At 35.7% G+C, this 26,290-nt stretch overlaps 1 protein-coding gene and 1 long non-coding RNA gene across 11 annotated transcripts in view; one reads left to right on the forward strand and one right to left on the reverse strand.

The window, feature by feature from the left end:
- Positions 1-26,290, forward strand: part of LOC144580101 (uncharacterized) — an 852,895-nt gene that overhangs the window by 785,030 nt on the left and 41,575 nt on the right. The window lies entirely within an intron of this gene.
- LOC128930085 (uncharacterized) lies at positions 3,050-24,881 on the reverse strand. Its single transcript, XR_013529034.1, has 4 exons — positions 23,335-24,881; positions 12,313-12,831; positions 9,234-9,294; positions 3,050-6,726 (listed from the first exon to the last, which is right to left on the reverse strand). It is a non-coding gene; the product is annotated as an uncharacterized LOC128930085 (long non-coding RNA).

Here is a 26,290-nt window from a genome sequence, read left to right on the forward strand (position 1 = left end):
ACGGAGAGGTCCTTCTTGCGAATCAACATGGTACTCATCACAGCGCTCTCATGCTATGTGTACTTTATTGTGATTATGCATTTATTTGTCTCTCTTGTCAAATCTCAGTTTTCGGATGCTAAAAATTAGCTGCAGTATCTGATCATCATTAGCATTTTGATTCACTCTCTCAAAAAGCCCTCTCTTGCCCTCTTACTGCCTCACTTTCATTTTCTCTCTGTCTCACTTTGTCTCATAGTATACATGTGGCTATGTATGAGAACAGCATATTGCCATGGAAAGGAGTGTAGGTCCAAGGTACATTCCAATACAATGGCTCAGTGTGATTCTTGTCAAGTTTCTGAACTTCTTTCTGCCTGAATTACTAAATGTGTAAGTTATGCATAATGATTTAACCGGCCACATATACTGTTTTGCAAAGATTAATCAGAGAATAAACATGTAAAGACTTGTACTGCCTGACACTCAATAAGTTATTAGTAAATATTTCTACATTCTGTTATTCACGTCAATATTATTTATGACCCTTGCCTTTGTTCTAAGTTTTCTATTCTAGTCTTATGCCTGTGCAAGTTCACAATTTCGCACATTACTTATATGTCAATGACTCACAAATTAAGATCTTACTTTGTCTCTACATCACATGCCCAAATGTCCATTTGACATTCTCACTTAATAGAAATTATTCAGGCTTCTTAATTGTTTCTCTCTGCTCTCCAAAAACAAACCCATTTCTAATCTTAGTTTCTTCAACCTGAAATATCTCAACCATCTACATATAAGTTCAAATAAATACCCAGCTTTGTCATGTCCTCATCTGCTATATCCAGTTCATTAATCAACATTCAACATATATTTATTTATTTATTCTGTATTGTTACCTCCCTGATACAAGCCACCCTTACTTCTCCTCTAGACTACTATATTTAGGCCATTATTGTTCTCCTGGCTTTTTATTTCTCAATGCCTTATAATTACCCAATACTTATTAAACAATTAGAGTAAACTTTTAAACATATAAGTAAGATAAAACCCAAACATTGTTAAGTCTTCAAGCCCTTTTCAGGTTGAACTTCTGCCTATTCGCTGATCTCATATCTTGTACTCCCTGTATGTATAACCCATCAGGATCCAGTCACACCCATGTGCTGGATCATGAACGTCCCTAGGGTTTTCTTCCCTTGTACTTCCCTCATATGCATATACATGTGTGCCTGGAACATGGAACTATTAAATTAATATTTATTCAGTAACAATTTACTAATAGCTTACAAAGAAAAACTGTGTAAGAAGTTTATTTTGAAATTATAATGGAACTTAAAACATTAAATTTTGTATCAGTAAAAGTATCACCCAGAAAGTAAATATAAACATTGTAAAAGAGCATATCCAAATAATCCCAAAACATATGCAAAGAGAAGTTTAAACAATTTTTTAGAACTCAGAAATGAAACTGATATAGGAGATTTTCACATGTTCCTACTAATTCCAGTCTTTCAAAGATAAAATACAAATAAAAAGATACTTTTTTAATGAGGTCTAATTTTAAAAGATATAGAATTACAAAGAGAGTGTACATGCTTTTTAAAACTATACAGAGAGTAGATCTCAGAAGCGTCTATAAAATTATATTAAATCTTGTCAAGTATCACATCTAATTTATTAATTAACTTTAAATGCAGAAATGATTCAGGTCATTCGTTGTTCTTAAGACAACATAACTAGATTAAATATTAAAAGTTGCAAAAACAAAAACACCTTTAATACATTCAGTCTTTCCACCTAAGATTTATTTCATGATAATAAAAAGTTTCCTGAAAAAAATCAATTGATCTCACATCAAATCTGTAAGAAAAGTCACATGAAAATTCTAACAGAAATCTAGAAGTCACATGGTGGGTGCAGTGGCTCACACCTGTAATCCCATCACTTTGGGAGGCTGAGATAGGCAGATCACCTGAGGTCAGGAGTTTGAGACCAGCCTGACCAACATGGTAAAACCCTGTGTCTACATAAATTACAAAAATAAAAATGAAAAATATCTGGGTGTGGTTGCGGATGCCTGTGATCCCCGCTGCTTGGGGCTGAGGCAAGAGAATCACTTAAGATCAGGAGGCAGAGAGGTTGCAGTGAGCTGAGATCAGGCCACTGCACTTCAACCTGGGCGACAGAGCAAGACTCCTATTAAAAAAAAAGAATTTTGGAAGCTATAATAAACATTTTTGCTCTCAGTTCTCATTATATCCGTTGTCTAAAAACAGAATAAAAATGTACCTGCGTAGGTTAATTGAAAGTATCTGTGGTGCACCAGAGTGAAAAGTCCACTGTTTGACTCATAAGTGCATTGCTAGTCACACAAAACAAATCCACTGTCCTTAAAAACTAAGAACAGCATGGGCTTTTTCCACTGTTCACTCCTGGCTTAAAAAGGTACACTGTGAACCACCTTGAAAACTGGTCCTACATATGCTTGCTGTCCACTGAGTGCTAAAAACTGCTTATGTTTCTTTTAGTGATTAGAAATATTTAAGATCATAATGCAAAGCCATCTATAAAGTACATGATATGCAGAAAAGACAGGAAGTTAACCTGGATGAATACCCATCATATTTTACTTTAGTTAGTACAAACAGTTTTAAATGTCTTACCCTTTCATATCCTTTTGTGACGTATGCCACCATATTCCAGGTACTGTTATTCTGTATTAAATTGATCCCACATAGAACAGCAAGGATGATTTTCTGCTTCTTTCTCCTTCCTCAGTCATGGAAAGGGTCACATGGGGAAAATAAATCTTAGCTCTGATTTGCTTATTGAAATACATTCTCTATCCTAGAAAAGACTTCACAGGAGCTCTGAAAATTTGGGGAAACTCATTACTTTTCAAACAGGAATGTTTGTTAATTAAAGGTTATAATTCCTACTCCAGGAGTTACTGCAAAGGATGTTTAAGACAAATTCTCTGTAGCCTTTATTACAGTACTGAGGAATACAGGGAAAACCCCAAGTATAATATTCTATTCTATTTCTCTATTATTAAAAGTTAATATTTTGTTTAATTTTTTATGTTTATTTTTATAATTTAAAAGTAAGGAAATAGTCCCTTCAAACCAGATGTGTTATAAAAAAAAGAGCTATTTTATTCCTTATTTCCTGAGAAAGAAAACACAGACATTTCGTTCAAATCACTTCCCCATCCTGTTCTTATAATTTGGGAAGAGAAGGAATCATTATAGCCGAGACACGGTTTATCCTCTGAAGGGGGACAGACTTCATCTGTAGCTTTATGATACATGAAAGTGAACTGTTGACACAGCCAGTTGCCAACTGACACTTTCCACATTTGTGGACTCCTAGATGAGAGATTTTCTTTCGCTCTCACTGAGCTTGAAAGATCCCAACAGAGTAAAGCATTGGTATGTATTTCAAAAGATATATTGAGAAGAATTTTAAAATCAAGGAAGGGTAGAATGACGAGCATGGCCTAGCTCATTTCCCCACGCTAGCAAGAACGTTCCTATGATTTTATTGCTACAAGGCCACTTGGATCCCTGCTCTGATTGACAACTATATAATCATTACAACATAGAGAACACAAAAAGAATTTCAATTTAACCAACTCCCTTTGCTTGAGATACAACTTATGATGTATTAAATAATAGTATTTCAGAAAACAATGTCAAGACTCATTTTGTAATGAGTTCCAAAGGTATCTTTTAGTAGAGTACATATAATAAATAAAACTAAAGATTAGCATAACTCTGGAAAGAACAGAGCTAGATTGTTTATGATCATTAAGAAAGAAAAGCAACCAATGAACTACTAAAAGTGGGAGTTTCTCTTTCAATATTAGCAATCTGAGTTCAAGGAATTACTTGCTCTCTTCTTTCAATTGTTACTGAATTAGCCAAAGATACCAAAGGTAAGAGTGAACCTGAGCCTGGACTGGAAAGGAGGACAGCAAACACACCAAGAAAAGATGTGATTTCAATAAGAACATCGAAGACAGAGAGACCAGTGCTTCTAAATTAAAATCATAAGAGTTTTGGGGGGAGTTTTATAAAAATACATTAGAATTTGGGTGTATATTATTTTATTTTTGTACTTTTGCACTTTTCATTTATTTCAGTGATCTGACAACTTTGAGAATGGCTAGTACAATATAAAAATTGATTAATAAATTTAAAGCAAACCCAGAAAAAGATCTTTAGCCCTAATTAACATGAAGTGATATAGGCTATTAAACCTATTTAAATCCTAAGGCACTTGTTGGGAAGGCAAAATTTATTCCATGGATAGTTTTATAAAGAGAGCCCTGTGCTGTTGTCAACGCAGCTGTTTTTCCTTGAGGTATATGTTTTTAAGCCCGCCTTAAATTTCATGTGATTGGCAAATATTACTTGTTTTGACTGTCTAATAAGAAGGTAATCACGTCTGTGAAGAGTAGCACATCACCAAGATTACTGGGTCTCACAACAAATACAGAAATTACATGTTGACAGAGGAGCAAGGTTGCTGCTCCTCTTTCTGCATTTTCTTCATGCCAGCACTTGAGTCTTTAATCTCTAATTATTAAACCGCAATAACTAACTTCCTTCATCTGCCCTAAAAGATTTTATTTAACAAGAATTCAAAAATTACTAGCATAGCCTACAGAGCCAATACTGGACAAAAACATTCACAACTCACTCCAACGTGCTCTTTCCCAGTTTCTCAGAAATATAAAGTCATTAAGGAGTTTTAAAAAGAACCACTAGTTTAAAAAATCAAACCAAGGTCCTCCAATTAAACAGTTGCTGAAAAAGAAAAGTTAGTATCTAGAATTCCTTTTTCTATTAAGTTGTGAAAGAATATTAAATCTACTAAGCTGAGATCAGTAGGTTAGACTGAAATTAAACTCGTAATTTTCAAATGTTAAAATGTGTAAGAGTCCTTAAGTGGAAAATTGAATAACATAGGGGAAAAAAATCAGTGTGACAGATGTTTGAAGAGTTCTTAGAGAACTCTGAAGTAATACAAAATGTTATACAAGAAAAGATGAGAGATAAGAAAGTGAAGGGAGAACCGTTCATCAATTTCACAAGCGTAAAAAGTTTCACAAGAGAAAATTTCAGAAGAGTAAACGGTGTAAAAACGGCCAGAATAAAACTTTACTAGCACTTCTGCTTTAGAGTGAGGTTTGCTGAAAGTGATAAAAGGACAAAGGAAATAATTAGCATAGAGATAGAAAATTTCAAAATGCTCAAAGGATAGATCTGGAAGTTTTAATGTATGCTGGGAATAGCTTCAGGCTTATGTAGGGAGCAGATAGAGGAAAAAAATACAGTCTTTAAAATGTCTAGGGAAATTTCCTGAGCAAACAAAACAATGTCTTTTTGAATAAAATATTATGCTATCACTAATTTTTAAACAAATATTTATTTAATACTTACACACAACCGATAATGTTTTAGTCTCTTAGATCGTAGCAGTAAAAAAGACATGTCCTTTGCTTTGGGTGGTGGGGTGAGCAACTTACAATTGTGAATAAATGACTGTGCTGCTTAATAGCTTTGAAATGTTGAACAACGTCACACGTTATTGCTTCATTCATAAAATAAGGTAATTTGATTTCTTCATGTGACATTTGACTGTTGTCAATTCGAGATCATTACCACAGCTTTCCAAGGTCTCCTGTGCATTTCCCAAAACCTTCCCTCCGTATGTTTCCGTGTTAAGCTTTGCCAACAAAATCACTTGTGTGAGCTTTGGAAGACAGAAAATCTGGAGAAGCCATTATTCTCTGAAGGCCACAGCCAGACAAATGAACAGATGAGAGGTGTCACTGCACCGTTTCAAAGAACGCAGGGTAACTCCCAGCTTGGCTGCTGCACACAAACACAATCAGTGAGGGTTTCACAGAGAACCTTTGGCACTGGAGCAGTTTCCAGGACAGTCACTGGGAGCTTCTGGCTGAGATCTCTGGTTGCTTTCCTGAAATTTTTGCTCAATTACTTACTGTTCAGAGTTAGCTTTCCTGACCTTTCCTCTCGTAGTTCCTGTAATATTTCTATAAGCCTTTAATTCCTATATTAACTTTCAAACCTGGAAAACCGAGAGTGGCTTTTGTTTACTGTCGGCTCTTCGACTAGAGTTTTGGTAACAGGACTGAGGTTGACTGGGCACTTCCTGGCACACGTGTGCTGTCAAAGCATCTGAAGTATTTAAACCTTTATGCTTGTAAGTCAGTCAGCAACTGGAGACAAGCGTGTCCGTAGCCACCCACCGGACATAAGGGGCCATCCAGACTGATTCTAGTAAAGAGGCTGGATTTGTAGCGGTGACTTCGGTTTGAAACGACATGGAATAGTTCACGATAACTCACTAATATCCTCCAGCGTCTCTCAGACCTCTCTGTTTCTTCACTCTCCGAACAGGCCAAGTTCAACAGAGACATGGTTAGACCCTTTACTCCTTCATCATTAACGACTTTTAATGTGGCACTGAGTTTGCTGATTTCTCTAGAAATATTATATTGCTTTGGTTTAATATTTTGAAGAAAGAAGCAAGTCTGGGGTTTCACATAGCCCGTTTTATCACCATTATCCTCTCCCTGTGTCAGGTACCGACACGGGTGTTCCGCCGATGTTTGTTCCAACATCTTCAGAACCAGGTTGAAAAAACACAGGTCAGGTTGATAGACTCAGTGGACCCACTTTGAGACAGAACCAGCAATGGATTCTGAGCCTTTAAACAGATAAATTCATGTAGTAAGGAATTATGCAATACAATAGTTTAAAAAAGCAACTGTGGATCCCCCTAATGTTAGCTCTTAGCCAGTGTTCAGTAATCTCTCAAAATGCTGCTAGATGCCTACAGGTATCTTTGGAAAATATTTTTGGCATAAGGTTTTCTGTTTGTTCATTTTGTAAGCATTTTAATGTAAGTGTTTTTCTGTATTACAAGTGCTCAGTATATTCTTATAATCATCCTTATTATTTTAAATTTTGCAATGAGAAAGTAAAACATATATGTGTGTGTTTATATATGTATATAAGAAATCAGTGGGTTGATTTTTATAAATTAAGGAAATGCAATGTATTCTACACATTCAATAACTTAATATATAATATAATTGGTTTAAAAGAATGTTTACATTTAATATCTTTAAATGTAAACATTTTCCAATTATATACAGAAATGCTATTTAACTGTAGAGAAGACTTTTTAAAACTTATTCAGTGTAATATAACAGTAAGCAAAATTATCAGTTAAAACAATAAATATTAGCCTTGATAATCATAAAAATTAAATAATACATGATGACCTTGGAATGAGTATTTCCAAAGTAGAAAAAATTGTTAATATATTTCACAAAGAATAGCTTTTAAAAACTAATAGCAAAACACTGACATCCTAAAGAAACTTGGCATTTTCTAAGAATACATTATAAAAATAAGTGTGACTGAGAAATACACATATGAATAAATAAGATTCAGTTTCCAAGCCACCAAATGGTTGAAGAGCAGAAAAATGATAACACTAGTTTTTGGTGCTCAGTGAAGTGGGAATTCTCATACAACAAATCATAAGAATGTAAATTAGTACAGACTTTGTTGAAAGGCCATACCGATGGTCTTAAATTTTTAAATAATTTTTTTCTTTTAATAAAAGCACCCATATTTTCCAAAGTTATTATACTTATAATTAATAAAAGATGTGTATATTTTAAAGCAAACCAAAAAAAAAGCATAAAAAATTTCCTCTTGGAAAAAAAGAAGCAATAGAATTTATAAACGAAACTCTCAAAGCCAGAAGAGATGGGGAGAGAAAGAGACACAGAGTGTCCGTAGCTCAGCTGGGCTGGTCAAAGGATATTAGGGCTGCCAGGTGCTGGAATAGCCGACAAAAGCAACAAGTCAAGCAGAAAGAATTAAGCCCTTAAACAGTTGCTGGCATGGTGTGAGCAAGTCTCTAAAATCAGGAGAAATACCAATCTACCCTGTCGCATTCCCCGGCAAGGAAGGGCATTCACAGAGGGGTCAGGAGGATCAACACACGTGGAGGCTGTCTCACTGCTAAAGGAAACCCAAACAGAGGTCTTCAGTGTTTCTGTGGACTCTGGAGTGGAAGGGTTGGGGAAGTAGGGGTGCAGAGAGCTTGGAGCAGACTGAGTTGGAGTAGGGAAAAGTGTTTCCAAGCCTTACCCTTCTACTCTAGAAAGAAAGCTTGAGCAGAGAGAGGCTCCTTGAAAAGAGTTCTGTTTAAGGCCTCAGATAGAGACCTCAGAATAACGGTACCTGTCTAGGAATTCAAATGTGTGATGAGCATGATCTGCTGAGACACTGAATGTGACTTCTTTCAAAGACTGCAGTGTGTTGGCTGTGCACTAGTTCTGGGGTGGGAGGGTAGCTTCCCTCTGCAAGGTCTGTGAGGAAAAGCCTTTGTATTTAATGGCCTGTAAGCAAGCCTATAAATCACATGTAGGTTTTAACCAGGAGCTCAGCTCTAATTTTGGCCCTTAGTATTTCAAATAATCTCAGTAGATGCCAGTGAATAATTTGACAGAATGTACCATATGTTCGTGGTGACAGTTCTCAATAAACTAAAAATAGAACAGGGAGCTCAGAAAATAAACTAGGTAAAATCCGTGATATATTTTTGTCTGGGTTAACATTCCAAACTTTGGTATCAGTGCTCAGACGCCCATCATACGACAGTACTTTTCAGAATCGAGGGGAAAGTGATTGCAGCTCCTAGAGACTAAAACAGCTGGAATCTGTTGGGCATAATGCCAGTAAGAAGGGGGTTTTGTAAAGAAAAATTCCTAAAATTCACACACAGCTTTCTTTGAGAGGTTTTTTGTTTTTGTTTATTTGTTGTTGTTGTTGAATATACACTAATCTGTTTGTACAAAGGGTAAAACTCTACAAAATAAGGCAGACAATAATGTTCTAAAAACTATTAGCTGAGCAACACCCACACCTTAGACAGGGCTTGAGAATATTTTAGGTCTGATCAGCCAGATTGTGCAGTCCTCGCTGAGCACCATGACAGCTGGTGAAGATAGTTTTCATAAGAAACAAGATATTGTAGGGGCCAATTATTTTTAGAGTTAACTCTAGATCTCCTCCAGCAAAACAGAAAAGAATAAAGCAACAAACAAAAGCAAACTGAGAACGATCAAGGGCATCCACAACGGATCGAGAATAGCTAGAACAATTTAACTTTTTTAAAAAAAGGACTTATCCTACCTAATGTCAGGATTCATTATCAGTCAACGGTCATCAACACAACAGGATATTGGCACAAAACCTGAAAAAATAGATTAGTGAAACCCAAGAGAACATCCAGAATTCGGTCAATATTTATATAGTCAATTAAGTTTTGAAAAAGTCACTACATCCATTCAAGGGAGGAAAGGAAGATTTTGAATTAATTTGCAATGCAGAAAATTTAAAAACACAGGTAAAGAAATGAACCTTGGCACTAACTCACATTAAGCGTTTAGATGTAGTTACACTTAAAGCCTCTATGCAGCTATGGAGAGCCAAATTTCATCCCTATCTATAAATCAGTAATGACAAAGCAAAATAATGTGAATGGGATTTGATTACAATTAAAACTGCTAATGTATAGATAGTTCACGGAGTGCATGAAATAGTTGTAATACGTATGTCTGAGAACTAGTGTTTCAAATATAATAAATAATTTTTATAACTGAACGATATAACAACCCCATGGGCATAAGATTTGAAAAGATACTCTCCCAAGAAAATATTCAAATACTCAAGACAAACATTAAAACGTTTTTGATATTGTTCCTTTTATGGGAGATACCAAGTTCAACCACAGAGACGTACCACTTGATTCCACTCAAATGGATAAAATTAAGAAGACTGTTAATACCAAATGTTGTGAAAATGGTAGGTAGTGTTCAGTTCTCTGTAGGCCAAGCGTGACCTAGGCAAATCTATCACAATTGGCTCCTCTAATTCCATGACAATAACGGGATGCTGGGCACGCGGAGGCCAGGAGGCAGCACCTAGCTGTGGTTACAAAGGAAAGCTAGTTACTCTAATGAGCATAATAGAGCTAGAGCAACAATCAGAAGTATTCTCCTCCACAATGATCTTTGGAAGTTACCAGGACTGTGATAGGAGGGTGTCTTCCTTGAGGCTCCCCTGATCTGTATCATTAAAACTCTCTTGCAGTGGTAAACACAGACCATGCTTTAATCACTCCCGAAGAGTTGTGACTGCTCACGAAATTGTCAGACATGATCTAGTTCACAGAAAAAGAACCCCTTGAATGAAGGGAAGGTAGACTGTATCCTCGTGAGGTAAGATCCACCTAGGCTACCAAAAATTCAAAGTGTAAATCATATTTCATATGCTTCCCCAAAGGGATATGTGGCTGTTTACCAGGGTTATCTTTTGGTTATGGGGGTAAAAATGTTCTGCCTATACAAACTCACACAGACACACACACACACGTATACACTATATACACACACACAACCACACACATACATGTATATACTAATGTACATGTGTTTATACATGTATGTGTATACATATATGTGTGTGGTTTTGTGTGCATAACATGAACTACAAACTTTATAGTCATGTATAAATGTAAACTTTATATATTAAAATATTTTATAAATTGCCCTTACATACATATATATGTATAAACTGGCAGGATGTGTGTATGCGTGCATAGATACAGAAGCCAACAGTTTCTTAAGCAGGCTACATGGCATCACAGGAAAAAGCTGTGTGGCAGATCCGGGCCACATGATCGTAGCTCTGACACTTAGCCTGATGTCTCCAGTCGATTCAAGGCACTTGCGTATCTGTTACCGATACAGATGCTGCATGCAACCTTTGGCAGTCCGGTACAGATAAACCACCTATCAGAACTTCAAGATTTTAAAGTGCATCTTGCTTTCTGAAGAGAATTATCCTTAGCGTTAAAAGCATCTTTCATCCTGCTGGGCCCTGGTGGAGACTGCTTGCTAGATTTTAGCCTTTCACCTACAATGAGACCTGAACTGCCATGATTAACTGGCTGTTATCTGACTCACCAAGCATGTATCAAGTGAAAGTCATATATAGGAGATCAAGGTCGAGCAAGTGGAGGCACCAAAACGCTACATCAGCAAGTGACTGACATTTCCAAGGCACATATCTGGAAGACTCCCTCTTTCTCCTCAAAATTATAGTCATATGGGGAAATCTATATAACTAGTTAATTGAGGAAGAAAGATAATTTGGGACTGTTTCCAAATGTTTTTTGTATTAATGGAAAATTCGGGGTGTGCTAAGGCCAACAGATCAAGAAATGGCAGCCACAGACATAGACTTTATTATAATCAGACTCCAAAAGAAGGGAATGCTCTATGCCATGCGATCATATAGGGAAGCCCCAAAGTCATAACTCTGGTAATATAGGAGAAGGGAATTTTTTGGGCAAGAGCTGGTATTGTGGTTTCCATGGAAAGAAACAGGTGAAGCTGAGGCAGGAAGGCAGGTTTAGGATTGGCTAGTTTGAATAATTCCAGCGGGCTCTATGGAATGGAGGCTGTGCCTAGTTGCCTGTTACCTGGCCTGGGGGTAACAAGGAAAAGTGTATCAAGGTCTAGGGTGAGAAAGCCAAATAAGGAGGTGGTTGGGGTGGTAGACTTTATATTGGTAGAATAGCATGCCTGTAGGAGGAGGGCTGCTCCTGAGGAGGAGTAAGGGAGAGACAAGGAGTCAGGAATTCCCAGCAATGTGACTCAAGCATATTACTAGGTGTCCAGATTCAGACATGTCAGACATATGCATTTAGGGCAGATATTAAAGCATCAAGTTCTCAGAAGCTAGACCCATAGTTGATACACACTATTCTAGAGAGTGTTTGAGTTTTTTTTTTTTTAATATTTGCCCATTAACTGGGTCACTGGCCCATAGAAAGAAAGAGCATTTGCCCATTCAAGGGTGCCTCTGAAAACGGTGTAAAGGGAACCCTGGTTTGCATAGCTTTGTGCTGTGTACCAGGGTTTCTACTTTGCCTGGAAAAGGAGATTGCTTGATGTACACAGATCTATGCTGATTCGTTAGGTAATAAGTTTTTCTAAATGGGCAGGAATTTGTCGCAGAAAAATAATGCTATAGCTACACGGCAAAGAATTGAGAGTAACAAATTACAAGATGGATAACAAAAGAGTGTGGGAAAGATGTATGCGGAACTGTGGGAGTGGTCAGAGAATGTGAAAAAAATCATATCTCATGTAAATGTTCATCAAAGACCAGGGAATGCTCTCAATACTCAGGCGGACTAGATTACCTGTACTGGGAGTGTTGGCGAGTTCCTTTGTCCAACGGGCTCCTGAGGAAAGCTGCCATGGCAATAGGGATGGAAGTTTTGTGTAGGCTCAGCAGCATCATTTGCCACTCAACAACCTTAATCTGGCTCTAGTCACTCTTGAGTGTCTTTATCAATTATCCATCACTATGAAAAGTAACCATCCCAAAACTTGGTGCCTCTATAATCACCATTTACTTAACTTCTGATTCTGTGGGTTAGATGGCACTTCTTTTTGTTTGAGATGATTTGGCTGGTTCTGCTTGTCTCTCTGATAAACTCCTGGTGCTCAGCTGGTGTCAGAAGATCTAAGATGGCCTCATTCACATTTCCAGCAGTTGCCAGGATGTTGGTTGAATTAACATGGGCAAATGGGCTACGTGCCACTCATCACATGCAGGCTATTCTGGGTTTCTCCACAAGGTGGCAGACATGTTCCAAAGTAGAAAGTGAGCAATCCTGAATTTGTTAACATCCTACTGGCCTAAGCAAATCAGAGACCTGCCCAGAGTAAAGAGAAAGACAACAGACTTCACTTGACATATATGAGGCCAACAAACATATGAAAAGAAGCCCATCATCACTGGCCATTAGAAAAATGCAAATCAAAACCACACTGAGATACCATCTCATGCCATTGAGATACTATCTCATGGCAATCACTAAAAAATCTGGAGCCAACAGATGCTGGAGAGGATGTGGAGAAATAGGAACACTTTTACATTGCTGGTAGGAGTGTAAATTAGTTCAACCATTATGGAAGACAGTGTGGCGATTCCTCAAGGACCTAGAAATAGAAATTCCATTTGATCCAGCAATCCCATTACTGGGTATATACTGAAAGGATTATAAATGGTTCTATTATAAAGATGCATGCACACGTATGTTCATTGCAGCACTGTTTACAATAGCAAAGACTTAGAAGCAACCGAAATGTCCATCAATGATAGACTGGACAAGGAAAATGTGGCACATATACACATTGGAATACTATGCAGCCATAGAAAATGATGAGTTCGTGTCTTTCATAGGGACATGGATGAATCTGGAAACCATCATTCTCAGCAAACTGACACTAGAGCAGAAAACCAAAAACTGCATGTTCTCACTCGTAGGCCGGTGTTGAACAATAAGAACATGTGAACACAGGGAGGGGAGCATCATACACTGGGGTCTGTTGGAGGGGCTAGAGAAGGGACAGTAGGGGATGGGTGATTTGGGGAGGGATAACATGGGGAGAAATGCCAGATATAGGTGACAGGGGGATGGAGGCAGCAAACCACCTTGCCATGTATGTACCTATGCAACAACCCTGCATGATCTGTACATGTATCTCAGAACCTAAAGTACAATAAAAAAAAAATTATTTAAATTGAATCTACAATGAAATTTGAAAAGATTTGACACAAATTACAATATTTTCTTCCAGTCAATGTATATGACATTTCCCTCTATTTATCCAGGTCTTATAATAATTACCTTTTTCCTCCCTGTTAGAATAGTAGTCACACATAGAATTATATAAATTTCTAGCATTGGTATGTTTCTCCTTATTCAAGGACATGAGCAGACTAACTCCCTTTATCATTTTCCAAGCCTATACGCTGCGATTTTCTTTTCACATTACATAAGCTATTACTATTGCTATTTTGTATGATAAATGATCGTTTAGATTTATGTAAGTATTGGCTATTTTATTTATTTTTATATCTCCAGTTTTCTTTCAGGCTATAGACACATACACATATGCACACACACACACATATATTTTTACTCAACTAATGCACTTTAGTATTTAACAACTGGTGATAATTATAGTTTTCATATATAAATTTTGTCTTTAAAATTATATATAGTTTAATTTTAGAGCATCATATGTTATTTGGTATAAATTTACAAGATGGACTTATTTAGCCAAGCTGACTTTTAAGTATTTTAAGTTATTCTATATTCTGCCAGCAGATCTACATCAACATTAACATTATTATTAATGTAGATTATTCCATTTTATTGATTGATCTTCCTTTGAAATATTAATTTTATTCTGTCTTAAAGATTTTTTTCTTTCAGCAATTTTACTATAATAATTCTAAATATGGATTTCTTTTATTTCTCCTGCTTGTTTCATGTAACACTTTTACTCTGGTTCGGTGTCTTACTTTTTAAAAAAGCACACACGATAATTTATATATTCTAATATTGCTTTTCCCTTTTCTCATTCTGCATCTTCAAGTAAATATATATCCAAGACAAATATATCTTGAAATCTCTCTTAAGAACTTTTTCCTTTTGTAGTTCTTTGGTTCATTCTGGGCACTTATTTTTCTTGACCATCTTTCTGTACATTTATTACTTGTTCATCTTTGGTGGGAACTGTATTTGCAATATTCTTTCCACAGATAAATTTAAGACCTTAAACAATTTTTTTTTCATACAGAGTTTATGTTTACTTTCACCAGAGGATACTAGAGTTCAACTCAATCCAATTTCAGGAAATGGGACTCATTAAAGCAGACCTACTTCCTAATTCTCTCTCTTACTTACAAAGGAGCACGTTTAGATCTCAACATGTAGCAATGTGGTTACCTAAGTATCATCACTCCTTAATGATTCCTGGGCTCCTATTTCTTTCCTCCTAATCCCAAGGGTCTCAAGAGTGCCTCTTTCTTTCTCTCAGTGATCTTTCCAGAGTTGGAAAATGTTGTCAGAAAAATGTATTCCATTTACTTGTTGCCTCTGACTTCTGTTGGATTCTGGACCAATAATGTTTACTGTCTTATACTCTCTCTGACACTTCCAAACTGTTATCCACAACTGTTGATTTTTATATGTGTGGTCCAGTTTTATCTAGTTTTTCTCTGGGAGAGATTAGTTTCTACTGTTTCCAAAAGTGGGTGTCCTTATTTTAAATCTATAATAAATAATATTATTTGTATTGGAGTTTAAAATATATATTTTACTAGAATGTTCATCGATAAAGAAATGAGATTTAAGAAAACATAGATTGAATGTGCCAGAAATGATGGCTATTTTGCAAATGCAGTTGGGTGAGAATGGCCATCAAGGAATGTATGAGGGTCCTGGGGAAGAGGCTCAAAATGGGGAATGTCACAGACATAGAGAGGATTAGGGTGATGATATTTAATTTACACAGCTGCAACAAAATATGACATCAAAAGGGCTTGTTAAAGCTGGTCACATTAGGCCAGGTGTGGTGGCTCAAGCCTGTAATCCCAGCACTTTGGGAGGCCGAAGCAGGCGGATCACGAGGTCAAGAGATCGAGACCATCCTGGCCAACATGGTGAAACTTCGTCTCTATTAAAAATACAAAAAAATTAGCTGGGCGTAGTGGCGTGCGCCTGTAATCCCAGCTACTCGGGAGGCTGAGGCAGGAGAATTGCTTGAACCCGGGAGGCAGAGGTTGCAGTGAGCCGAGATTGTGCCACTGCACTCCAGCCTGGCGACAGAGTGAGACTCTGTCTCAAAAAAAAAAAAAAGTTCGTCACATTAAAATACTCTTTAACAGCCTTTATTCTCTCTGTTAAAATTTTTTTAAAAATCAATAATCAACCCTTTTTTCTCTGTCCAAGAGTAATTAGTAACAAACATAGGGATAAAGAAGAATATAATATCATCTATGATTATCTCTGCATTAGAGAGTCAGTGACCCAGCTGAACAATTGAAGTTCTCTTCCCATAGGGATTTAGCCCTAATAAAGTTAAAAATGAAATTGTAGGGAATGTAAGCTCTCTCCTTTCTATCTTGCATGTTCTGCACTTGTACCCCAAAACCTAAAATGCAATAAAAAAATAAATTAATTAAAAATAAAAATAAATAAATAAATCTCACATTTTATGAAAAGTAGAAAAAAGCCCTTGGCTAAGTGGGCCAATCTCCACCTCACACCATCTCCATCATATGCATCAAGCCTGGGTCGGAGAAGACGTCGGAGTGGAAATAAACTGTAGTGTTACTCTAGTGAGGTTCTCCACCAGGGAGTGTGAAAAGGAGGATTAAATGTTCTCCATTAACATCTTTTAGAATTTTTTTTTTTTTTTCAGAAAAAAAATTGGATTTAGTCTGTTTCTACTACCAGACAATAAATTATTTGAATATTGGAACAGCTATAAAAAATTCTTCACCTCTTACCCCTTAAATCGTTTAATACTTAATATGATAAAGACATGTTTGTTGAAGTGTGGAAGGAAAGAAGAATGGAAGGAAGATACGGACATTACACATCTACGGATGACAGGCTGCAGAACAATACTGAAAAAAGTCTTGCCTTTGTGTAACTCACTGTCACTCAGTATAATACAGATGCAGAAAGACTAATACTAAATGTACGGTACACCTTAATTTCTTCTGCATGTTCTTCCTATTCCCCAGGACATATTCTCCTTCTTCGATCCTATTAATAGTGTTAATAATGCAGTCATTTGTTTTGGACTATGGGTTTCTTAATTATGGCCATTTATCCAAGTTTTATATTAGGTATTTTGGTGGCAAGGAACAATTACACATTCACATTACCTTTAACATATTAAAACTGAGGTCCCAATCATGGTTTTGGTGCTAAGGCTTGCATGTTTTAGTGTCTCTGTCTCTCTGGCATCTCCCAGCATCATTTCCAACAATGCTCTGCTAATTCCCTCACCTTCTTTATCCTCTTGATCTTATTTACACTGTTATTTCATGCCAAGCTACAACACAAATGGCTGGATGATTCTTCTTAGGTTAATTTTCCACTGGTGGACCAATCAAACCAGGATTATGTGGGATTTCTGCTACTATGCCGTCATCAATGTCAAAATGTTTAAGATATCTTTTATACAATAAACTAATGGGACTAAGACCTCAACATTTATTAGACAGCAGATAATTTCACTCAAGTCCAAAAGCACAGACAAAAAAATCAATTAATAGTACAATGCAATAAAACTATAAACATTTCCTTAGGATTATAATGCAAATGTAACAAGAATCCTAACGATGTTTTACATATTTGAACCTGAAATAGAAGGGCCAATAAAATATTAGCATAGAGAAAGCAAATTGTTTGAGATAACTTTGTATAGCTGAAAAGTGTTTGAGGAATCTTTCCAAATGCACTGATTAGTGAAATTAAAACTGAAATATTCTGTGCTAAATGGATAATAATAAGCTTAAGGGTAAAGTTGTTCCTAATTGAAAAACTTGCCCTTAAGAGAAAAGTAATACTTAATTAAGGAGAACAAAAGTAGCACAAAATTCTTAATATTTTTAGAAAACTATAAAGAAACACTATTGTGCTTTAAAACTGAACTAAAGGAAAAAATTTAACTCATGGGAACTACTATACTCAGATTCCTGTATTGTAAACATGATTAAAACAACTTAGAAGTTTAGAGTGATTGACTTACAAACTAATGTATCTCAAAATACTGTTTATTTTGTTTGTATGTTTTTGTTTTCATTTGTTGTTGCTCACAAACAATTATTAAGAATGCCGGGCCGGCCATGGTGCCCCACCCTGTAAATCCCAGCAATTTGGGAGGCAGAGGCAGGTGGATCAACTGAGGTCAGGAGTTCAAGACCAGCCTGGCCAACATGGCAAAACCCCAGTCTCTACTGAAAGTACAAAAAAATTAGCCGGGCATGGTGGCGGGTGCCTGTAATCCCAACTATGCAGGAGGCTGAGGCAGGGGAAGCCAGAAAGTGGAGGTTGCGGTGAACAGAGCATGATTGCACCATTGCACGCCAGCCTGGGCGACAAGAGTGAAACTCGTCTCAAAATTAAAAAAAAAAAAAAAAAAAAAAGAATGCTAGTTATTTGATTTTGCTTTATAAGCTATTTCTGATTATTATATTATATGTTAGGCTGGCACAAAAGTAAGTGCGGTTTTTGTATTACTTTTTTTTTTTGAGATGGAGTTTCGCTCTTGTTACCCAGGCTGGAGTGCAATGGTGTGATCTCGGCTCACCGCAACCTCTGCCTCCTGGGTTCAGGCAATTCTCCTGCCTCAGCCTCCTGAGTAGCTGGGATTACAGGCACGCGCCACCATGCCCAGCTAATATTTTGTATTTTTAGTACAGATGGGGTTTCACCATGTTGACCAGGATGGTCTCGATCTCTTGACCTCGTGATCCACCCGCTTGTATTACTTTTAATAGCAAAACCACAGTTACTTTTGCACCAACCTAATAATTGATACACATTAAGATAATCATGTAATTCCACATATTTTGTGTGTTATTTTACAGGTTATCTTAGAACATCTTCAAAAGTGCTCAAATAAAGTAAATCATCATAGAAAAGTAGTCATAGATCTTGTTTGTTTGAGGCTCTCTCTCCCTGTTGCCCAGGCTGCTGGATTGCAGTGCTGTGATCCTGGCTCACTATTAACTTCTGCCTCCCGGGTTCAAGCAATTCTCATGCCTAGCCTCCTGAGAAGCTAGGATTACAGGCGTGTGCTACCATGCCCAGATAATTTGTGTGTTTTTAGTACAGATGGGACTACACCATGTTGGCCAGGCTGGTCTGGAACTCCTGCCCTCTAGTTATCTGCCTGCCTTGGCCTCCCAAAGTGCTGGGTTACAGGCCTAAGCCACCATGCCTAGCTGATCATACACCTTTATTAGGTAACATCTTTATTAGCTGAGAAAAAAAAGACACAACAGACATTATCCAATAAGTGCAACCTAGATATTGACTCCGATATCTGAGTTCATATTCTTTATTATAAATGTCTTTCAATACGAAACCAATGCACATCAGTAGCTGAAAATCATTTTGTTCCTAATATTGCATATGTTTGTAATTAGTTAGGAAGAAAAAGAATCAAGCACAGGAAAAAGTGTCACCATGCATGATAATAATGCCCATAAGCACACTACAGAAAACCTTACAATGTTAATCAACATTTTTATTTTCCTTTAATTTCAAAGTTTCTTAGAGCTAAATAGATAAATATTGCTACAAACTAATGTAAATACTACTTTTAATGAAAATTCTTCATAATTTATTCAAGCTGCCCTTTCAGAATAGTAAAAATTATAGGCTCTGAAAATTATTCCCAGGCGTGGAGAAAACAATCATCAGTGTTATGAACAGAGTTGTTTAACAAATCAAAAGTTTGAGAGCATACTCTCTAATGTTCTACTTCCATAATTTTTTTTTACATGTTTGATGTCAGATTGTGTTCATTTGAAGTTTATAATCAGCAAAAAAAGTGTTTCTGGATTTTCTAAGAAACTTGTAAGAGCTTATATGAGATGCCAGGGTCTTGAAAAAAAAAAAACAAACAAAAAAGAAAAAAATTAAACTAATCTCTAAAATAAAAATTTAAATACTGTGTTCTTCAGGGCTAGGGAGCCCAAGTGGGATAAACAAAGCTGCTTATATTTTACTTGCAAAATTATCTTATTTGCTTAAAAATTAGTATATGATATTTTACCCGATATTTCAAAAATAGATCAGATTGACTCTCTCCAAGGAAATATGAAACTTTTGAACTGTTCACAAACTGTGATCATAAAATTCAGAGTGCTAAGTGTTTCTTTGCTTAGGATTCTATAAATATTTATGAGGTATTGTACACAGAACTATTCAACAAGAATTTCACATTTGAATACACTAAGCAAATGCTTCTTCCCTTGTTCTCAAAGTATGAATAATCTGATACAATAATGTATTTTTATGTAAAACATATGTTATAAATGTCATCATCTTCAAGGTGAATCATATTCTTTATTGTAGCTAAATTTTAAATTCTAATAAAAGAAAATCATCAAAAACTAAGAAATATTTCATAGTTTTGTGTTTTTCACCAAATTATTTTTACTTGGTTTACACTGCAGAGTCAAGTATTTTTTAAAGGAAGAAATAAGCATTAAGAAGAAAATTACATTATTGTATTGTAAACAATCACCTCTATACGAGTATAACTGTTCACCCTTCCTGTTCATGAGAATCACTGTTTGTGACATAATATGCAGCATTAAAATATGAGGAACTCAAAGGTATTATAACATTGTGGAAACTACTTTAGTTTACTTGTCGAATCTGTTTCTCAGAACGATCCAGCGCTGAGTGAATCCATGTTGCCTAGGCCGGATCCCAGTGTGTTTACAGAGAAAATAGGAGAATGAAGCTTTAGCATACTTGGCCAAGAGGGTGAGCAGGGTTGAATCTAGCCTCCCCTTTGCTGAGTCCAGCACTCTAGGAGGGCCATGACCACACAAAAGGGATTTCCTTTTTACATTTTCACAAAAGTGCTGTGTGAGCCGGGGGCATCTTTATGTGAAATAGAGTTAAATAAGAAGAAAATTGCTTTCAATTAAACTGGGCTAGGCAAGGAAATGCATATGAAATATATCCTGCTGTCTACTAAAATATTCTAAGTAAATATTTAATGTAAAAAGATAGTGGTAGGGGAACTAATGATGAGGCTGTGTCTATAAGAAAGATGGTGTGCCTCTAGTCTAGGCATGAAAGGGGGGAGCATACCTAGATTACCTAAATACCTTGGCAGGGCGTGAGGCAGTAAGTTGGCTAAAGACAGGATTCCATCTGTCCATCAAATGTCTTTTTTGAAGGGAAGACAAAGGAAATAAAGATTTTTGACAGGAATTAGTGTTCATTAGAAAAAAAAGAATTTTATATTATTCTGGATTTTATGATTAATGGATCTTTAAACACATTTTAATTTAATAAAATATTTTTTGATAGAAATTAATGTATATTGTGCAATGCATAACATGTAAGTTGAAAAAATGTCTTTATGAAATAAAATGCAAATCATTAAATTGTTTCTAGATTTCCTATGACTTAAAAAATAGCCTTTTATTTCTGTTAATCTTTGGGATTCTTGTCATACATTTTTAATAATGTCATTTAGTTTAGTAAATAAAATACTTTATTACAAAAAAAGATTTTTATTAAAGAATGGATAAAAGAATTTTTTATCACTCTTCTTAAAATCAATTCTATATTTCAATGACATTTTCTTTAAAGATGTTTGCATAACATTATTTAATTTTCGATTTTATGTTATTTTATTTATTTTTTGAAACAGAGTCTTGCTCTGTCACACAGGCTGGAATGCAGTGGTGCAATCTCAGCTTACTGCAACCTCCTCCACCCAGGCCCAAACGATTCTTGTGCCTCAGCCTCTTGAGCAGCTGAGATTACTGGTGGTCGTCACCACTCCTGACTAATTTTTTTTATTTTTAATAGAGATGGGGTTTCACCATGTTGGCCAGGCTGGTCTTGAACACCTGACTTCAAGAGATCCCCCCAACTCGGCCTCCCAAAGTGCTGGGATAACAGGCATGAGCCACTGCACCTGGCCTAATTTTCAATCTTAGATGTTTTCTATTAATATTTTAATACCTTGAATAAATTAACTAATAAATATTTCCTGATCCACAATAAATCTTTTTAAGTTACCACTTACGATTATAATTTTTCTTTGTAATTAAATTCCTAGTGTCTTAATTATTATTTTCTGTTGTTCTTCTAAAAATATGAGAAAGATGACTTGATTCTCTAAGATTAATTAAGTACCGCTTTCTCAATTTCTTATTGAAAATTACTCAGAAATGTGCCTTTCTTTAATTTCTGAATATACAATGATTGATTTGACCATATTAGTCAGAATTGTTCACTAATCCAACAGCATTCTGTGCATATGAAAAAAAATCTTATCAGAAAACACATGTTTATTGTTAAAATAACACATTATAGTATAATAATACATTAAAATATAAATATATTTTAAAAGATGGTTCATCACATTTTTATATTCAGAAGCTTTTAAATACATTATATAAAGCAATGCACTGTCAAAAATGAAAAGAAGAAAACGAATACTGAACACTCTCCAGTGGATTTTGTAAACTTTTTTACTCTCCAACTTTGTGTGTGTTATTTTTTCCCCCGTGGACACTAAAGATATTTTTAAATGCAGTAAGGTAAAAAAAATAATTCCTCAGTCAAAGAGAAACCTAAACACTTTAATGAAAATTCTAAAATGAAACAAGATATGGGGAGCAGAATAAGGTAAAAATAATAACAATAACCAAATAAATCAGATAAATTCATCTATGTGAAAATTTTGATAAGCACTTTTCTAAAGAATTCAGGCCAAAGTTTAATCATCCAAGGGATGTCTGTACACCCATGTTTACTGCAGCACTCTTCACAATAGCCAAGATTTGGAAGCAACCTACGCGTCCATCAACAGACAAATGGATAAAGAAAATGTGACACATATATGCAATGGAGTCCTATTCAGCCATAAGACACATAAGGAAATCCTGTCATTTGCAACAACATGGATGGAACTGGAGGTCATAATGTTAGCTGAAATAAGCCAGGCACAGAAAGACAAACTTTTTCTAAATGATTTGTGAAAGCTAAAAATTAAAATAATTGAACCCATGGAAACTTTGAGTATTATAAAATGATGGTTACCAGATATTGAGAAGGGTGGTGGAGGTGGGAGAGGAAAGTGGGGATGGTTAATGGATACAAAAATATAGTTAGATAGAATAATAAGAACTAGTGTCTGATAGCACAACAAGGTGACCACAGTCAACAATATATTGTACATTTTTTAATGACTAAAAGATTATAATTGGGTTGTTTTAACACCTAGAAAGGATACATGCTTGAGGTGACACATTTGCCCTGAGGTGATTACTACACATTGTATGCCTGTATCAAAATATTTCATGTATCCCATAAATATATGCACCTACTATATACCCATAAAAATAAATAATAAAATAATAAATGCATATGGAAAACATGTATAATTATCTTTGACACCCAAATTATGATGATGACTAATAGCATGTGTATATTCTCCTTCAGCCAATGCTGGTAGGAATGGAAAACGGTGTAACCTGTTAGGAAAACTATGTTTTCTAAACATTTAAACAGATACGTAGCAAATCACGCAGCCATTCTACGTGCAGCATTTACTGTACAGGAGAGAAATCTGGTGGCTGTTCTTACCTTCAAGTCATTTCCAGCCCAGCAGCTAGATACATAAATAAACACCTTTTCCAGCCCAAATTCTTGAGTCACCACCAGCCTTCACATTTTCTGAGCTGAGTATCTAGACATTATGGAGTATAAATAGTTATTCTTGCTGAATTGTATCTGAGTTCCTGATTCACAGAATCTGTAAGCAGATACAATATTGTTTTAAGTCACTGACTTTTAGGGTAGTTTGTATTTAGTAACATTAGCAACTCTGTAATATAGTGACTATTTTAATTTCAGTATTTATACTTTTTTTTTTTTTAGGATTTACAGTATTAAAAAAAATACTCAAGATTTGGATTTAAATATAGGCAGAAATTTTTGGATTCCCAGATGTTTGCAACTCTTTAAGCATGTCAATAAGCATGATTAAAAATGGTAGGATTATTTTCATAAAGTCTGTCACTGTAAAAATAATGGAAAAGTCTGTTTCTCTATGTGAGAACAGCTGCTGGCTTAAAGAAGTTAGGGTTGAACATATTTAATGCAAAACTAATAATGGCTTATTTAAAATACATTATTGCTTTGTTTATTCTTTCCAATGACAGGTGCAAAACAAATATGCCTTTATTTAGAATTCAGAGATTAAATAGTGTATTGAATATGCTGTCTTGAACTGTTTTAGATAACAGCACTGTTCTTTCATGCACCACAGATAACAAAATGAAAATACAGAATTTGAGGATGTGTATAGGGAAAAATTCAAGTTCCAGTTTCTGAATATAGTTTCCCTTCCTTCCTTCCTTTCCTTTCTTTTCTTTTCTTTCCCTCTCTTTCTCTTTCTTTTCTTTCCCTCTCTTTCTTTCTCTCTCCCTTTCTTTCTTTCTCTCTCCCTTTCTCTCTCTCCCTTTCTTTCTCTCTTTCTCTTTCTCCCTCTCTTTCTTTCTCCCTTTCTCTCTCTCTCTCTTTCTTTCTTTCTTTCCTCTTCCTCTTCCTTTTTTTCATGGAGTCTTGCTCTGTCGCCCAGGCTGGAGTGCAGTGGTGCCATCTCACAATCTCAGCTCACTGCAACCTCCGCCTCCCGGGTTCAAGCAGTTCTCCTGCCTCCGTCTCCTGAGTAGCTGGGACTACGGGCACATGCCACCATGCCTGGCTACTTTTTTTGTATTTTAGTAGAGATGAGGTTTCACTGTGTTTCCCAGTCTGGTGTTGAACTCCTGAGTTCAGGTAATCAGCCTGTTTTGGCCTCCCAAAGTGCTGGGATTACAGGCATGAGCCACTGCGCCTGTCCGATTTTACTGCTTTTCATCAATTATGGTGGCATAGTTGGCTTAGTTAAGGACTGATGATATTACAAAATCGAATATCTTTGACACCATATTATCCCATTAAGTAGCATCTGCTATATACTTTCATCAACAATCTCACAGTAAACCAGATCACTCTGGAAAAACGCATAAAAACATAGCTAGTAACTTACTTCTTAATTGATACTAAAGACCAAAATACAGAATTTATACAGCCACCAGAATGCATATTCTCTTTTTTAACATGTTTTATTTTCACTAATGCTTGAATACACACTTTATTCATAAGAACTGGTTCCAAATATTTTTTATTCTATCAGAATTCAAATTCAGTGTCAACATATAATCCTTTGGAAACATTGAGAATTATTAAAAATAATTTTAAAAACATTCTATTTTTTAAAATTTAAAACATCTTAAAATTAATGAGAATACTTACATAAGGGCTTCTAAAGGAAACAACTTTGAAGAGGAAGCCTTACAGTACATTTTTTTTTTTTTATGAGATGGAGCTGATTGTAGGGAAAACTGTGGGAAGAGCAGGAATGAAAGCAAATGCAAAGACCATAAGGTAGGAAAGGGTTTGTGACATGGAAAGAACTCGAGGAGGCAGATACTGCTGGAGAAAAGTGAGTAAGAAATAGAGTTGATAATAGAGTGAGCACTCATCTAACCATTTTTAAATTTTAATTCATTTTTACTAATTTTGTATTAACATTAATTTGAGGAATTAAAAATTACTCAATTGGCTAGAATCTTCTCTCTTCATTTTTTTTTTTTTTTTTTTTTTTAGAAAGAAAGAGACAGAGAAAGGAGGAGAGGGAACAGGAGTCTTGCTCTATTGCCCAGGCTGGAATGCAATCTAAAAATAGGTTTTAGATTGCATTCCAGCCTGGGCAATAGAGCAAGACTCCATTAAAAACCTCTTTTATGCTGATAATTGTGCTTAACAATGAAGACAGGGAGGATTAAGGGAAGAAAATAACAAACAAACAGCCAACCAATATTTTATTTAAGTCTGTGAAATGCTGTGCAAATGCTGAAGAGTGATTTACTTCCAATTATGTGGTCACTTTCAAAATAGGTGTAATGTAGTACTGAGAAAAATGTATGTTCTGTGGACCTGCGGTGAAGAATTCTATAAATATTCAGAGTTTACCTGTACCAGGTCTGAGATCAAATCATAGGTGTCCCTGTTAATTTTCTATCTCATTGATCCATCGAATATTAACAATGTGGTGTCAAAGTCTCCTGCTATTATTGTGCGGGAGTCCAAGTCTCTTTATAAGTCATTAAGAACTTGTCTTATGTATCTGGGTGTTCCTATATTGGGTTCACATATATTTATGATCATTGACTCCTGTTGTTGCATGGCTCCTTTTACCATTATGTAATGTCCTTCTTTGTTTCTTTTAGTCTTTGTTACTATTAAAGTCTATTTTGTCAGAGACGAAACTTACAGCTCCTGTTTTTTTTTTTTGTTTTTGTTTTTGCTCTCCATCTGATTGGTGAATCTTTCTCCAACCCTTTGTTTTGAGTCTTTGTGTGTCCTTGCTTTTGAGATGGATCTGGATACAGCATACTGATGGGTTTTGACTTTCTATTCAATTTGCCTGTCTGTGTCTTTGATTGGGGCATTTAATCCATTTAAATTTAGAATTGATATTGATATTTGTGTG

The sequence above is a fragment of the Callithrix jacchus genome, chromosome 18, assembly GCF_049354715.1.
Source record: "Callithrix jacchus isolate 240 chromosome 18, calJac240_pri, whole genome shotgun sequence".
NCBI lineage: Eukaryota > Metazoa > Chordata > Mammalia > Primates > Cebidae > Callithrix > Callithrix jacchus.